The 14291-nt window shown below is 45.1% G+C and overlaps 4 non-coding genes across 4 annotated transcripts; all 4 read left to right on the forward strand.

Annotated features, from left to right (window-relative positions):
* Nucleotides 1–1302: 1302 nt before the first annotated feature.
* Nucleotides 1303–1602, forward strand: LOC146854753 (signal recognition particle RNA). Its single transcript, XR_014981549.1, has one exon.
* A 3407-nt stretch (nucleotides 1603–5009) lies between these two features.
* LOC146854754 (signal recognition particle RNA) lies at nucleotides 5010–5309 on the forward strand. Its single transcript, XR_014959195.1, has one exon.
* A 3409-nt stretch (nucleotides 5310–8718) lies between these two features.
* LOC146854755 (signal recognition particle RNA) lies at nucleotides 8719–9018 on the forward strand. The gene has a single exon (XR_014959092.1).
* Nucleotides 9019–12426: 3408 nt separating this feature from the next.
* Nucleotides 12427–12726, forward strand: LOC146854756 (signal recognition particle RNA). Its single transcript, XR_014959101.1, has one exon.
* Nucleotides 12727–14291: the final 1565 nt, after the last annotated feature.

A 14291-nucleotide genomic window follows, 5' to 3' on the forward strand; every position in this document is an offset into this window, starting at 1 on the left:
AGCATCTCATTCTGAGAAAGTATATTTTAATACCTATTGTTGGTTCTAAAATAAAACAAGCATATATTTTTTGTAGATAAACCATTGGCCTAGAGTTCAGTTATTGAGTGTGTGAGACCATTTGCTGACTGAGTGTGTGCAACAAATGCTTTACACTGTCCTCTGATACTGCCTTACTGCTCGACCAAGCTACCACTTTAGAGAGTAAGGTTATATCTAACTTTAGCCCCTGCCAAACCTCTGGGGACTGTGGACTCTGTACACCCTGTACCTATTTGGGAACAGTATATACAGAGCCACTTTCTCACACTGCAGTTCTCCAATATAGGTCTGTCAAGATCATTACTCAATCTACATTGATTTGGCACAGTATAAAATAAGTCAAGAAGTCTCCTATGAAAAGATATGCAAATCTGTTCGAATCACTTTCCCTAGTCAGGGGACCCACTAGCTGGAAGGGGCAGGGAGGACCAAAATAGCTCAACGGTATAGAACACTGCATGAGGAGCTGATTTTGAGGTGGCAGAAGATAGAGTAATCCAACTGGACCTCAATAAACGGTTTCCTAATGTGCAATAGCCCCTGACCACCTCTGACGCAAAAGTGTAATCTCATACCTTTGCAGAATCAGGCATGCTTTCACCTGTTCAAGCTGAACTGACATTGGTCTTCTTGGCCAGCAGGAGTTCCTCTCTTGCAGCTGTTGAGGCTAGAGAACAGAATGACGTGTATTCATTCTTTATGGTAATTCTTCTAGCCCTCCCACTCCATACCACTTTAAAACCTCCGAAGTTGCAGACGAGTTCCATCATTGTGACCCATGCTATTTTTCTCAATATTGGCTGGCTCGGCATAACAAGGGATGCCTACAGGACAGCCTAAATTGTGCCAGCAAGCTTCTACAGGGAGTCACTAGCATATAAAGAGAAACTCAGCCCTAACCTGGCTCTTCTCTCTCACTCTCACTCTCCTTTCCCTTCTGTCCCTCTACCTGTCTCTCACTCTCTAAATACTAGTATTTATGTTGTATTCACTTCCCCGTCACAATCTTTCCGACCCTACTTCCTCTCTCCCTTCAATCAGTTCAACCCTCTTTTTTACTTTAGGAAACTCCACATCTTTTTTAAAGGCCCTTCCCATATTCACACTGCTTCTTGATAAGACATTTTTTTCCTTTCTTTGAAGGATAGTGAAATTGATTTTCTTGAAACATGGTTGGTAAACCATCAATTCATTCCACCTTACTTTATCATTATCCTTACTTATGGAATGCATTTCATCATTAGGACAGCTGCAGTGTTTGCCGGGCAAGGTGGCGTGTGCCTGTTGTCCTAGTTACTTGGGAGGCAGAGGCTTGTGGATTGCTTGAGCTCAGGGGTTCTGGGCTTCACTCAGCTGTGTTGATCAGGTGTCCATGCTGCATTGGGCATCAATATGGTGCTCTAGAGGGAGCTCTAGAATTTCAGGTTGTGTAACGAGAGGTGCACCGACCCAGGCTGGAAACAGAGCAGGCCAAAGCTTCCATGCCCATTGGTAGCAGGACAGCACCTGTGAGCAGTACGTGTTAAACAGCCTGAGCAAAATAGTGAGACCTAGCCTCTCTTTTTTGACTCAAATGTGAAAGTTTTGATTTTTACAAGGTGTAATAAATTATTTTCCCAAAACCAAATCTTTGTTTTCCTTTTGATATTTTTCCAGGAAATATGATGAACATTTGAACTGGGCCACGCATTTCAGCATAGCAGACAATTCTCCAGAATTGAGACATATTGCAACAACAAGCTAGCAGGCGGAGAGGACTGAAAACTCAGTGCAACCTAGAATAAATGGCTGTGTGATTTTCAGCAAGGATGACTCAAATGCATTCTTCCTTTTAGAGCACCTGTAGGATTAAACTGATCTGTCAAGTACAAAAGCATCCTTCATAGAGCAACTTAGAAATTCGCTTGCTGGCCCTTCTGCTGCATTTCTACGCCCAGCTCTAATTCATTTTTTGATTAGCCCTCATTCTTTTCATATGTGAATGAAAAGGAGAAATTACAGGGCCCTTCACTCTTTGAGCGAAACATGAAAAGACTGAGGGCTGTGCAACTCCCAAACGTTGGAGCCTCTGGCCTGTCGACCCTCGAACCTGCTCCTGCTCCAACCCGGCATCTCTTGTGGCCAGCAACCTCACAAACCCTGGAGGACCTGGCTACCTTTTGACTCTAAACCCCTGGGACTCCCATGAGTAGAGGCTCTACTCAAATCTACTTCTAATCCCTGGCAGCAGCCCGGAACCGCGAACCCTTCACACTCTGCACCCACCAAGCCTGGCCTGTGCCAGAGTGAACAAAGACCACAAGGACGACCCCACGGCGACTGTGACCCCGAGTCCGGCACCCAAGGACCTCCCTCGACACTCCTGAAGAAGCCTGCAGCCTCAGAACCAGGTGCCCCCCCAACCGCGATCAACAGAGGGTAAGATTTCCCGACACGAAAAGGTACCCCATGCACCCGGCGCTCCGCGGCCCCCTGTGCCCAATCCCGGGGTACCTACCTATCCTCCAACTACCCAACTTACCTCTCGAAGTGGTGGTGGCACCTGAAGAATCTTCGTCCCCGAGCTTGCAGTCTTTTTCTAAACCAGAGATTTCCCATTCAAATCAATTGAGCGCCCGAATGCTCAAAAGCACCCTGCACCCAGCCGTCCGAGTGGCCCTGGCAGTGCAACCTCTACATCTATCTACTTCCCCACTTGCCCTGGATAAGTGACCAGGAGCCCAGCTCCCACAGCCACGTGGCCTGCTAGTCAGCAGCCACCAACCAAGGCCCCCCTACCTCTCATAGGATAACATTGGGCCTAACTCTCTCTGCACCCGGCCGCCCTTGTGCCGCTGAGGGTGAACCAACTGTACCTACCTGACCCTGGGAGACGCCTGAGTCTATGCCCAGAACCTTAACTCTTCCAGTCGAGTACTTACCTTTAAACCGATAACTCAATCTTCTCCATAGGGTAACATTGACTGGTTTTTCCTGAAATTTCTTCCAAGTGTGGACTTTTCAAAACTTAAAATATTCACCAAAAATCAGCCGAGTAACGAAAACGAAAATACTCACCTGCTATTAGGTGAGCTCCCAGTGCTGGATCTTGGTGCCCAGCACTGACTCTGAAAAATACTTACAACTGTACTTACCAGTAACCCAATTTTCTCCCGTAGGAAATCATTGACTGTTTTTCTGTGAAATTTCTTCTAAGTGTCAATTTTCTGCAAACTTTAAATATTCTTTAAAAATCGTATAATTTCTGAAAACGTAATTACTTACCTGTTTTGGATAAAGGTCCCAGTACTGAGTCTAGGCACCCAGTACTGGATTACAAAAGTAACGAGAACATACTATACCTGCAACTTGAATTTTCTGCCATAGGGAATCTTAGACTGTTTTCTATGAAATATTTTCTGTCAACTTTTAAAATAGCAAAATATTGTCTAAAAATCATCACAGTAATTAAGTCGACTTTTATCACTTGATTCCAAGTACTGACCCAGGACTGAATCTAGGATCCAGTCCTGGAAATCCAAAAGTAATCCTAAAAGTAATCTGTTGCAAATAACTTGAAACTTCCATTGAGCTCAATGCATTATTGTGTTTAAAATTTTGTTGCCTATTGCAACCACTTGTAACTTTCTACAAAAGTCAATTGCATATTGCAAAAGTATTTATATAAAGCATCTCATTCTGAGAAAGTATATTTTAATACCTATTGTTGGTTCTAAAATAAAACAAGCATATATTTTTTGTAGATAAACCATTGGCCTAGAGTTCAGTTATTGAGTGTGTGAGACCATTTGCTGACTGAGTGTGTGCAACAAATGCTTTACACTGTCCTCTGATACTGCCTTACTGCTCGACCAAGCTACCACTTTAGAGAGTAAGGTTATATCTAACTTTAGCCCCTGCCAAACCTCTGGGGACTGTGGACTCTGTACACCCTGTACCTATTTGGGAACAGTATATACAGAGCCACTTTCTCACACTGCAGTTCTCCAATATAGGTCTGTCAAGATCATTACTCAATCTACATTGATTTGGCACAGTATAAAATAAGTCAAGAAGTCTCCTATGAAAAGATATGCAAATCTGTTCGAATCACTTTCCCTAGTCAGGGGACCCACTAGCTGGAAGGGGCAGGGAGGACCAAAATAGCTCAACGGTATCGAACACTGCATGAGGAGCTGATTTTGAGGTGGTAGAAGATAGAGTAATCCAACTGGACCTCAATAAACGGTTTCCTAATGTGCAATAGCCCTGACCACCTCTGACGCAAAAGTGTAATCTCATACCTTTGCAGAATCAGGCATGCTTTCACCTGTTCAAGCTGAACTGACATTGGTCTTCTTGGCCAGCAGGAGTTCCTCTCTTGCAGCTGTTGAGGCTAGAGAACAGAATGACGTGTATGCATTCTTTATGGTAACTCTTCTAGCCCTCCCACTCCATACCACTTTAAAACTTCCGAAGTTGCAGACGAGTTCCATCATTGTGACCCATGCTATTTTTCTCAATATTGGCTGGCTCGGCATAACAAGGGATGCCTACAGGACAGCCCAAATTGTGCCAGCAAGCTTCTACAGGGAGTCACTGGCAGATAAAGAGAAACTCAGCCCTAATCTGGCTCTCTCTCTCACTCTCACTCTCCTTTCCCTTCTGTCCCTCTACCTGTCTCTCACTCTCTAAATACTAGTATTTATTTTGTATTCACTTCCCCGTCACAATCTTTCCGACCCTACTTCCTCTCTCCCTTCAATCAGTTCAACCCTCTTTTTTACTTTAGGAAACTCCACATCTTTTTTAAAGGCCATTCCCATATTCACACTGCTTCTTGATAAGACATTTTTTTCTTTTCTTTGAAGGATAGTGAAATTGATTTTCTTGAAACATGGTTGGTAAACCATCAATTCATTCCACCTTACTTTATCATTATCCTTACTTATGGAATGCATTTCATCATTAGGACAGCTGCAGTGTTTGCCGGGCAAGGTGGCGTGTGCCTGTTGTCCTAGTTACTTGGGAGGCAGAGGCTTGTGGATTGCTTGAGCTCAGGGGTTCTGGGCTGCCCTCAGCTGTGTTGATCAGGTGTCCATGCTGCATTGGGCATCAATATGGTGTTCTAGAGGGAGCTCTAGAATTTCAGGTTGTGTAACGAGAGGTGCACCGACCCAGGCTGGAAACAGAGCAGGCCAAAGCTTCCATGCCCATTGGTAGCAGGACAGCACCTGTGAGCAGTACGTGTAAAACAGCCTGAGCAAAATAGTGAGACCTAGCCTCTCTTTTTTGACTCAAATGTGAAAGTTTTGATTTTTACAAGGTGTAATAAATTATTTTCCCAAAACCAAATCTTTGTTTTCCTTTTGATATTTTTCCAGGAAATATGATGAACATTTGAACTGGGCCACGCATTTCAGCATAGCAGACAATTCTCCAGAATTGAGACATATTGCAACAACAAGCTAGCAGGCGGAGAGGACTGAAAACTCAGTGCAACCTAGAATAAATGGCTGTGTGATTTTCAGCAAGGATGACTCAAATGCATTCTTCCTTTTAGAGCACCTGTAGGATTAAACTGATCTGTCAAGTACAAAAGCATCCTTCATAGAGCAACTTAGAAATGCGCTTGCTGGCCCTTCTGCTGCATTTCTACGTCCAGCTCTAATTCATTTTTTGATTAGCCCTCATTCTTTTCATATGTGAATGAGAAGGAGAAATTACAGGGCCCTTCACTCTTTGAGCGAAACATGAAAAGACTGAGGGCTGTGCAACTCCCAAACGTTGGAGCCTCTAGCCTGTCGACCCTCGAACCTGCTCCTGCTCCAACCCGGCATCTCTTGTGGCCAGCAACCTCACAAACCCTGGAGGACCTGGCTACCTTTTGACTCTAATTCCCTGGGACTCCCATGAGTAGAGGCTCAACTCAAATCTACTTCTAATCCCTGGCAGCAGCCCGGAACCGCGAACCCTTCACACTCTGCACCCACCAAGCCTGGCCTGTGCCAGAGTGAACAAAGACCACAAGGACGACCCCACGGCGACTGTGACCCCGAGTCCGGCACCCATGGACCTCCCTCGACACTCCTGAAGAAGCCTGCAGCCTCAGAACCAGGTGCCCCCCCCAACCGCGATCAACAGAGGGTAAGATTTCCCGACACCAAAAGGTACCCCTGCACCCGGCGCTCCGCGGCCCCCTGTGCCCAATCCCGGGGTACCTACCTATCCTCCAACTACCCAACTTACCTCTCGAAGTGGTGGTGGCACCTGAAGAATCTTCGTCCCCGAGCTTGCAGTCTTTTTCTAAACCAGAGATTTCCCATTCAAATCAATTGAGCGCCCGAATGCTCAAAAGCACCCTGCACCCAGCCGTCCGAGTGGCCCTGGCAGTGCAACCTCTACATCTATCTACTTCCCCACTTGCCCTGGATAAGTGACCAGGAGCCCAGCTCCCACAGCCACGTGGCCTGCTAGTCAGTAGCCACCAACCAAGGCCCCCCTACCTCTCATAGGATAACATTGGGCCTAACTCTCTCTGCACCCGGCCGCCCTTGTGCCGCTGAGGGTGAACCAACTGTACCTACCTGACCCTGGGAGACGCCTGAGTCTATGCCCAGAACCTTAACTCTGCCAGTCGAGTACTTACCTTTAAACCGATAACTCAATCTTCTCCATAGGGTAACATTGACTGGTTTTTCCTGAAATTTCTTCCAAGTGTGGACTTTTCAAAACTTAAAATATTCACCAAAAATCAGCCGAGTAACGAAAACGAAAATACTCACCTGCTATTAGGTGAGCTCCCAGTGCTGGATCTTGGTGCCCAGCACTGACTCTGAAAAATACTTACAACTGTACTTACCAGTAACCCAATTTTCTCCCATAGGAAATCATTGACTGTTTTTCTGTGAAATTTCTTCTAAGTGTCAATTTCTGCAAACTTTAAATATTCTTTAAAAATCGTATAATTTCTGAAAACGTAATTACTTACCTGTTTTGGATAAAGGTCCCAGTACTGAGTCTAGGCACCCAGTACTGGATTACAAAAGTAACGAGAACATACTATACCTGCAACTTGAATTTTCTGCCATAGGGAATCTTAGACTGTTTTCTATGAAATATTTTCTGTCAACTTTTAAAATAGCAAAATATTGTCTAAAAATCATCACAGTAATTAAGTCGACTTTTATCACTTGATTCCAAGTACTGACCCAGGACTGAATCTAGGATCCAGTCCTGGAAATCCAAAAGTAATCCTAAAAGTAATCTGTTGCAAATAACTTGAAACTTCCATTGAGCTCAATGCATTATTGTGTTTAAAATGTTGTTGCCTATTGCAACCACTTGTAACTTTCTACAAAACTCAATTGCATGTTGCAAAAGTATTTATATAAAGCATCTCATTCTGAGAAAGTATATTTTAATACCTATTGTTGGTTCTAAAATAAAACAAGCATATATTTTTTTGTAGATAAACCATTGGCCTAGAGTTCAGTTATTGAGTGTGTGAGACCATTTGCTGACTGAGTGTGTGCAACAAATGCTTTACACTGTCCTCTGATACTGCCTTACTGCTCGACCAAGCTACCACTTTAGAGAGTAAGGTTATATCTAACTTTAGCCTCTGCCAAACCTCTGGGGACTGTGGACTCTGTACACCCTGTACCTATTTGGGAACAGTATATACAGAGCCACTTTCTCACACTGCAGTTCTCCAATATAGGTCTGTCAAGATCATTACTCAATCTACCTTGATTTGGCACAGTATAAAATAAGTCAAGAAGTCTCCTATGAAAATATATGCAAATCTGTTCGAATCACTTTCCCTAGTCAGGGGACCCACTAGCTGGAAGGGGCAGGGAGGACCAAAATAGCTCATCGGTATAGAACACTGCATGAGCAGCTGATTTTGAGGTGGTAGAAGATAGAGTAATCCAACTGGACCTCAATAAACGGTTTCCTAATGTGCAATAGCCCCTGACCACCTCTGACGCAAAAGTGTAATATCATACCTTTACAGAATCAGGCATGCTTTCACCTGTTCAAGCTGAACTGACATTGGTCTTCTTGGCCAGCAGGAGTTCCTCTCTTGCAGCTGTTGAGGCTAGAGAACAGAATGACGTGTATTCATTCTTTATGGTAACTCTTCTAGCCCTCCCACTCCATACTACTTTAAAACTTCCGATGTTGCAGACGAGTTCCATCATTGTGACCCATGCTATTTTTCTCAATATTGGCTGGCTCGGCATAACAAGGGATGCCTACAGGACAGCCTAAATTGTGCCGGCAAGCTTCTACAGGGAGTCACTGGCAGATAAAGAGAAACTCAGCCCTAACCTGGCTCTTCTCTCTCACTCTCACTCTCCTTTCCCTTCTGTCCCTCTACCTGTCTCTCACTCTCTAAATACTAGTATTTATGTTGTATTCACTTCCCCGTCACAATCTTTCCGACCCTACTTCCTCTCTCCCTTCAATCAGTTCAACCCTCTTTTTTACTTTAGGAAACTCCACATCTTTTTTAAAGGCCCTTCCCATATTCACACTGCTTCTTGATAAGACATTTTTTTCCTTTCTTTGAAGGATAGTGAAATAGATTTTCTTGAAACATGGTTGGTAAACCATCAATTCATTCCACCTTACTTTATCATTATCCTTACTTATGGAATGCATTTCATCATTAGGACAGCTGCAGTGTTTGCCGGGCAAGGTGGCGTGTGCCTGTTGTCCTAGTTACTTGGGAGGCAGAGGCTTGTGGATTGCTTGAGCTCAGGGGTTCTGGGCTGCACTCAGCTGTGTTGATCAGGTGTCCATGCTGCATTGGGCATCAATATGGTGTTCTAGAGGGAGCTCTAGAATTTCAGGTTGTGTAACGAGAGGTGCACCGACCCAGGCTGGAAACAGAGCAGGCCAAAGCTTCCATGCCCATTGGTAGCAGGACAGCACCTGTGAGCAGTACGTGTAAAACAGCCTGAGCAAAATAGTGAGACCTAGCCTCTCTTTTTTGACTCAAATGTGAAAGTTTTGATTTTTACAAGGTGTAATAAATTATTTTCCCAAAACCAAATCTTTGTTTTCCTTTTGATATTTTTCCAGGAAATATGATGAACATTTGAACTGGGCCACGCATTTCAGCATAGCAGACAATTCTCCAGAATTGAGACATATTGCAACAACAAGCTAGCAGGCGGAGAGGACTGAAAACTCAGTGCAACCTAGAATAAATGGCTGTGTGATTTTCAGCAAGGATGACTCAAATGCATTCTTCCTTTTAGAGCACCTGTAGGATTAAACTGATCTGTCAAGTACAAAAGCATCCTTCATAGAGCAACTTAGAAATGCGCTTGCTGGCCCTTCTGCTGCATTTCTACGTCCAGCTCTAATTCATTTTTTGATTAGCCCTCATTCTTTTCATATGTGAATGAGAAGGAGAAATTACAGGGCCCTTCACTCTTTGAGCGAAACATGAAAAGACTGAGGGCTGTGCAACTCCCAAACGTTGGAGCCTCTGGCCTGTCGACCCTCGAACCTGCTCCTGCTCCAACCCGGCATCTCTTGTGGCCAGCAACCTCACAAACCCTGGAGGACCTGGCTACCTTTTGACTCTAAACCCCTGGGACTCCCATGAGTAGAGGCTCTACTCAAATCTACTTCTAATCCCTGGCAGCAGCCCGGAACCGCGAACCCTTCACACTCTGCACCCACCAAGCCTGGCCTGTGCCAGAGTGAACAAAGACCACAAGGACGACCCCACGGCGACTGTGACCCCGAGTCCGGCACCCAAGGACCTCCCTGGACACTCCTGAAGAAGCCTGCAGCCTCAGAACCAGGTGCCCCCCCAACCGCGATCAACAGAGGGTAAGATTTCCCGACACCAAAAGGTACCCCTGCACCCGGCGCTCCGCGGCCCCCTGTGCCCAATCCCGGGGTACCTACCTATCCTCCAACTACCCAACTTACCTCTCGAAGTGGTGGTGGCACCTGAAGAATCTTCGTCCCCGAGCTTGCAGTCTTTTTCTAAACCAGAGATTTCCCATTCAAATCAATTGAGCGCCCGAATGCTCAAAAGCACCCTGCACCCAGCCGTCCGAGTGGCCCTGGCAGAGCAACCTCTACATCTATCTACTTCCCCACTTGCCCTGGATAAGTGACCAGGAGCCCAGCTCCCACAGCCACGTGGCCTGCTAGTCAGCAGCCACCAACCAAGGCCCCCCTACCTCTCATAGGATAACATTGGGCCTAACTCTCTCTGCACCCGGCCGCCCTTGTGCCACTGAGGGTGAACCAACTGTACCTACCTGACCCTGGGAGACGCCTGAGTCTATGCCCAGAACCTTAACTCTGCCAGTCGAGTACTTACCTTTAAACCGATAACTCAATCTTCTCCATAGGGTAACATTGACTGGTTTTTCCTGAAATTTCTTCCAAGTGTGGACTTTTCAAAACTTAAAATAATCACCAAAAATCAGCTGAGTAACAAAAACGAAAATACTCACCTGCTATTAGGTGAGCTCCCAGTGCTGGATCTTGGTGTCCAGCACTGACTCTGAAAAATACTTACAACTGTACTTACCAGTAACCCAATTTTCTCCCATAGGAAATCATTGACTGTTTTTCTGTGAAATTTCTTCTAAGTGTCAATTTCTGCAAACTTTAAATATTCTTTAAAAATCGTATAATTTCTGAAAACGTAATTACTTACCTGTTTTGGATAAAGGTCCCAGTACTGAGTCTAGGCACCCAGTACTGGATTACAAAAGTAACGAGAACATACTATACCTGCAACTTGAATTTTCTGCCATAGGGAATCTTAGACTGTTTTCTATTAAATATTTTCTGTCAACTTTTAAAATAGCAAAATATTGTCTAAAAATCATCACAGTAATTAAGTCGACTTTTATCACTTGATTCCAAGTACTGACCCAGGACTGAATCTAGGATCCAGTCCTGGAAATCCAAAAGTAATCCTAAAAGTAATCTGTTGCAAATAACTTGAAACTTCCATTGAGCTCAATGCATTATTGTGTTTAAAATGTTGTTGCCTATTGCAACCACTTGTAACTTTCTACAAAACTCAATTGCATGTTGCAAAAGTATTTATATAAAGCATCTCATTCTGAGAAAGTATATTTTAATACCTATTGTTGGTTCTAAAATAAAACAAGCATATATTTTTTTGTAGATAAACCATTGGCCTAGAGTTCAGTTATTGAGTGTGTGAGACCATTTGCTGACTGAGTGTGTGCAACAAATGCTTTACACTGTCCTCTGATACTGCCTTACTGCTCGACCAAGCTACCACTTTAGAGAGTAAGGTTATATCTAACTTTAGCCTCTGCCAAACCTCTGGGGACTGTGGACTCTGTACACCCTGTACCTATTTGGGAACAGTATATACAGAGCCACTTTCTCACACTGCAGTTCTCCAATATAGGTCTGTCAAGATCATTACTCAATCTACCTTGATTTGGCACAGTATAAAATAAGTCAAGAAGTCTCCTATGAAAAGATATGCAAATCTGTTCGAATCACTTTCCCTAGTCAGGGGACCCACTAGCTGGAAGGGGCAGGGAGGACCAAAATAGCTCATCGGTATAGAACATTGCATGAGCAGCTGATTTTGAGGTGGTAGAAGATAGAGTAATCCAACTGGACCTCAATAAACGGTTTCCTAATGTGCAATAGCCCCTGACCACCTCTGACGCAAAAGTGTAATCTCATACCTTTACAGAATCAGGCATGCTTTCACCTGTTCAAGCTGAACTGACATTGGTCTTCTTGGCCAGCAGGAGTTCCTCTCTTGCAGCTGTTGAGGCTAGAGAACAGAATGACGTGTATTCATTCTTTATGGTAACTCTTCTAGCCCTCCCACTCCATACTACTTTAAAACTTCCGATGTTGCAGACGAGTTCCATCATTGTGACCCATGCTATTTTTCTCAATATTGGCTGGCTCGGCATAACAAGGGATGCCTACAGGACAGCCTAAATTGTGCCGGCAAGCTTCTACAGGGAGTCACTGGCAGATAAAGAGAAACTCAGCCCTAACCTGGCTCTTCTCTCTCACTCTCACTCTCCTTTCCCTTCTGTCCCTCTACCTGTCTCTCACTCTCTAAATACTAGTATTTATGTTGTATTCACTTCCCCGTCACAATCTTTCCGACCCTACTTCCTCTCTCCCTTCAATCAGTTCAACCCTCTTTTTTACTTTAGGAAACTCCACATCTTTTTTAAAGGCCCTTCCCATATTCACACTGCTTCTTGATAAGACATTTTTTTCCTTTCTTTGAAGGATAGTGAAATAGATTTTCTTGAAACATGGTTGGTAAACCATCAATTCATTCCACCTTACTTTATCATTATCCTTACTTATGGAATGCATTTCATCATTAGGACAGCTGCAGTGTTTGCCGGGCAAGGTGGCGTGTGCCTGTTGTCCTAGTTACTTGGGAGGCAGAGGCTTGTGGATTGCTTGAGCTCAGGGGGTCTGGGCTACACTCAGCTGTGTTGATCAGGTGTCCATGCTGCATTGGGCATCAATATGGTGTTCTAGAGGGAGCTCTAGAATTTCAGGTTGTGTAACGAGAGGTGCACCGACCCAGGCTGGAAACAGAGCAGGCCAAAGCTTCCATGCCCATTGGTAGCAGGACAGCACCTGTGAGCAGTACGTGTAAAACAGCCTGAGCAAAATAGTGAGACCTAGCCTCTCTTTTTTGACTCAAATGTGAAAGTTTTGATTTTTACAAGGTGTAATAAATTATTTTCCCAAAACCAAATCTTTGTTTTCCTTTTGATATTTTTCCAGGAAATATGATGAACATTTGAACTGGGCCACGCATTTCAGCATAGCAGACAATTCTCCAGAATTGAGACATATTGCAACAACAAGCTAGCAGGCGGAGAGGACTGAAAACTCAGTGCAACCTAGAATAAATGGCTGTGTGATTTTCAGCAAGGATGACTCAAATGCATTCTTCCTTTTAGAGCACCTGTAGGATTAAACTGATCTGTCAAGTACAAAAGCATCCTTCATAGAGCAACTTAGAAATGCGCTTGCTGGCCCTTCTGCTGCATTTCTACGTCCAGCTCTAATTCATTTTTTGATTAGCCCTCATTCTTTTCATATGTGAATGAGAAGGAGAAATTACAGGGCCCTTCACTCTTTGAGCGAAACATGAAAAGACTGAGGGCTGTGCAACTCCCAAACGTTGGAGCCTCTGGCCTGTCGACCCTCGAACCTGCTCCTGCTCCAACCCGGCATCTCTTGTGGCCAGCAACCTCACAAACCCTGGAGGACCTGGCTACCTTTTGACTCTAAACCCCTGGGACTCCCATGAGTAGAGGCTCTACTCAAATCTACTTCTAATCCCTGGCAGCAGCCCGGAACCGCGAACCCTTCACACTCTGCACCCACCAAGCCTGGCCTGTGCCAGAGTGAACAAAGACCACAAGGACGACCCCACGGCGACTGTGACCCCGAGTCCGGCACCCAAGGACCTCCCTCGACACTCCTGAAGAAGCCTGCAGCCTCAGAACCAGGTGCCCCCCCAACCGCGATCAACAGAGGGTAAGATTTCCCGACACCAAAAGGTACCCCTGCACCCGGCGCTCCGCGGCCCCCTGTGCCCAATCGCGGGGTACCTACCTATCCTCCAACTACCCAACTTACCTCTCGAAGTGGTGGTGGCACCTGAAGAATCTTCGTCCCCGAGCTTGCAGTCTTTTTCTAAACCAGAGATTTCCCATTCAAATCAATTGAGCGCCCGAATGCTCAAAAGCACCCTGCACCCAGCCGTCCGAGTGGCCCTGGCAGTGCAACCTCTACATCTATCTACTTCCCCACTTGCCCTGGATAAGTGACCAGGAGCCCAGCTCCCACAGCCACGTGGCCTGCTAGTCAGCAGCCACCAACCAAGGCCCCCCTACCTCTCATAGGATAACATTGGGCCTAACTCTCTCTGCACCCGGCCGCCCTTGTGCCGCTGAGGGTGAACCAACTGTACCTACCTGACCCTGGGAGACGCCTGAGTCTATGCCCAGAACCTTAACTCTGCCAGTCGAGTACTTACCTTTAAACCGATAACTCAATCTTCTCCATAGGGAAACATTGACTGGTTTTTCCTGAAATTTCTTCCAAGTGTGGACTTTTCAAAACTTAAAATATTCACCAAAAATCAGCCGAGTAACGAAAACGAAAACGAAAACGAAAATACTCACCTGCTGAGCTCCCAGTGCTGGATCTTGGTGCCCAGCACTGACTCTGAAAAATACTTA

Source organism: Triturus cristatus, chromosome 4_1 (genome assembly GCF_964204655.1).
Source record: "Triturus cristatus chromosome 4_1, aTriCri1.1, whole genome shotgun sequence".
NCBI classification, from domain to species: domain Eukaryota; kingdom Metazoa; phylum Chordata; class Amphibia; order Caudata; family Salamandridae; genus Triturus; species Triturus cristatus.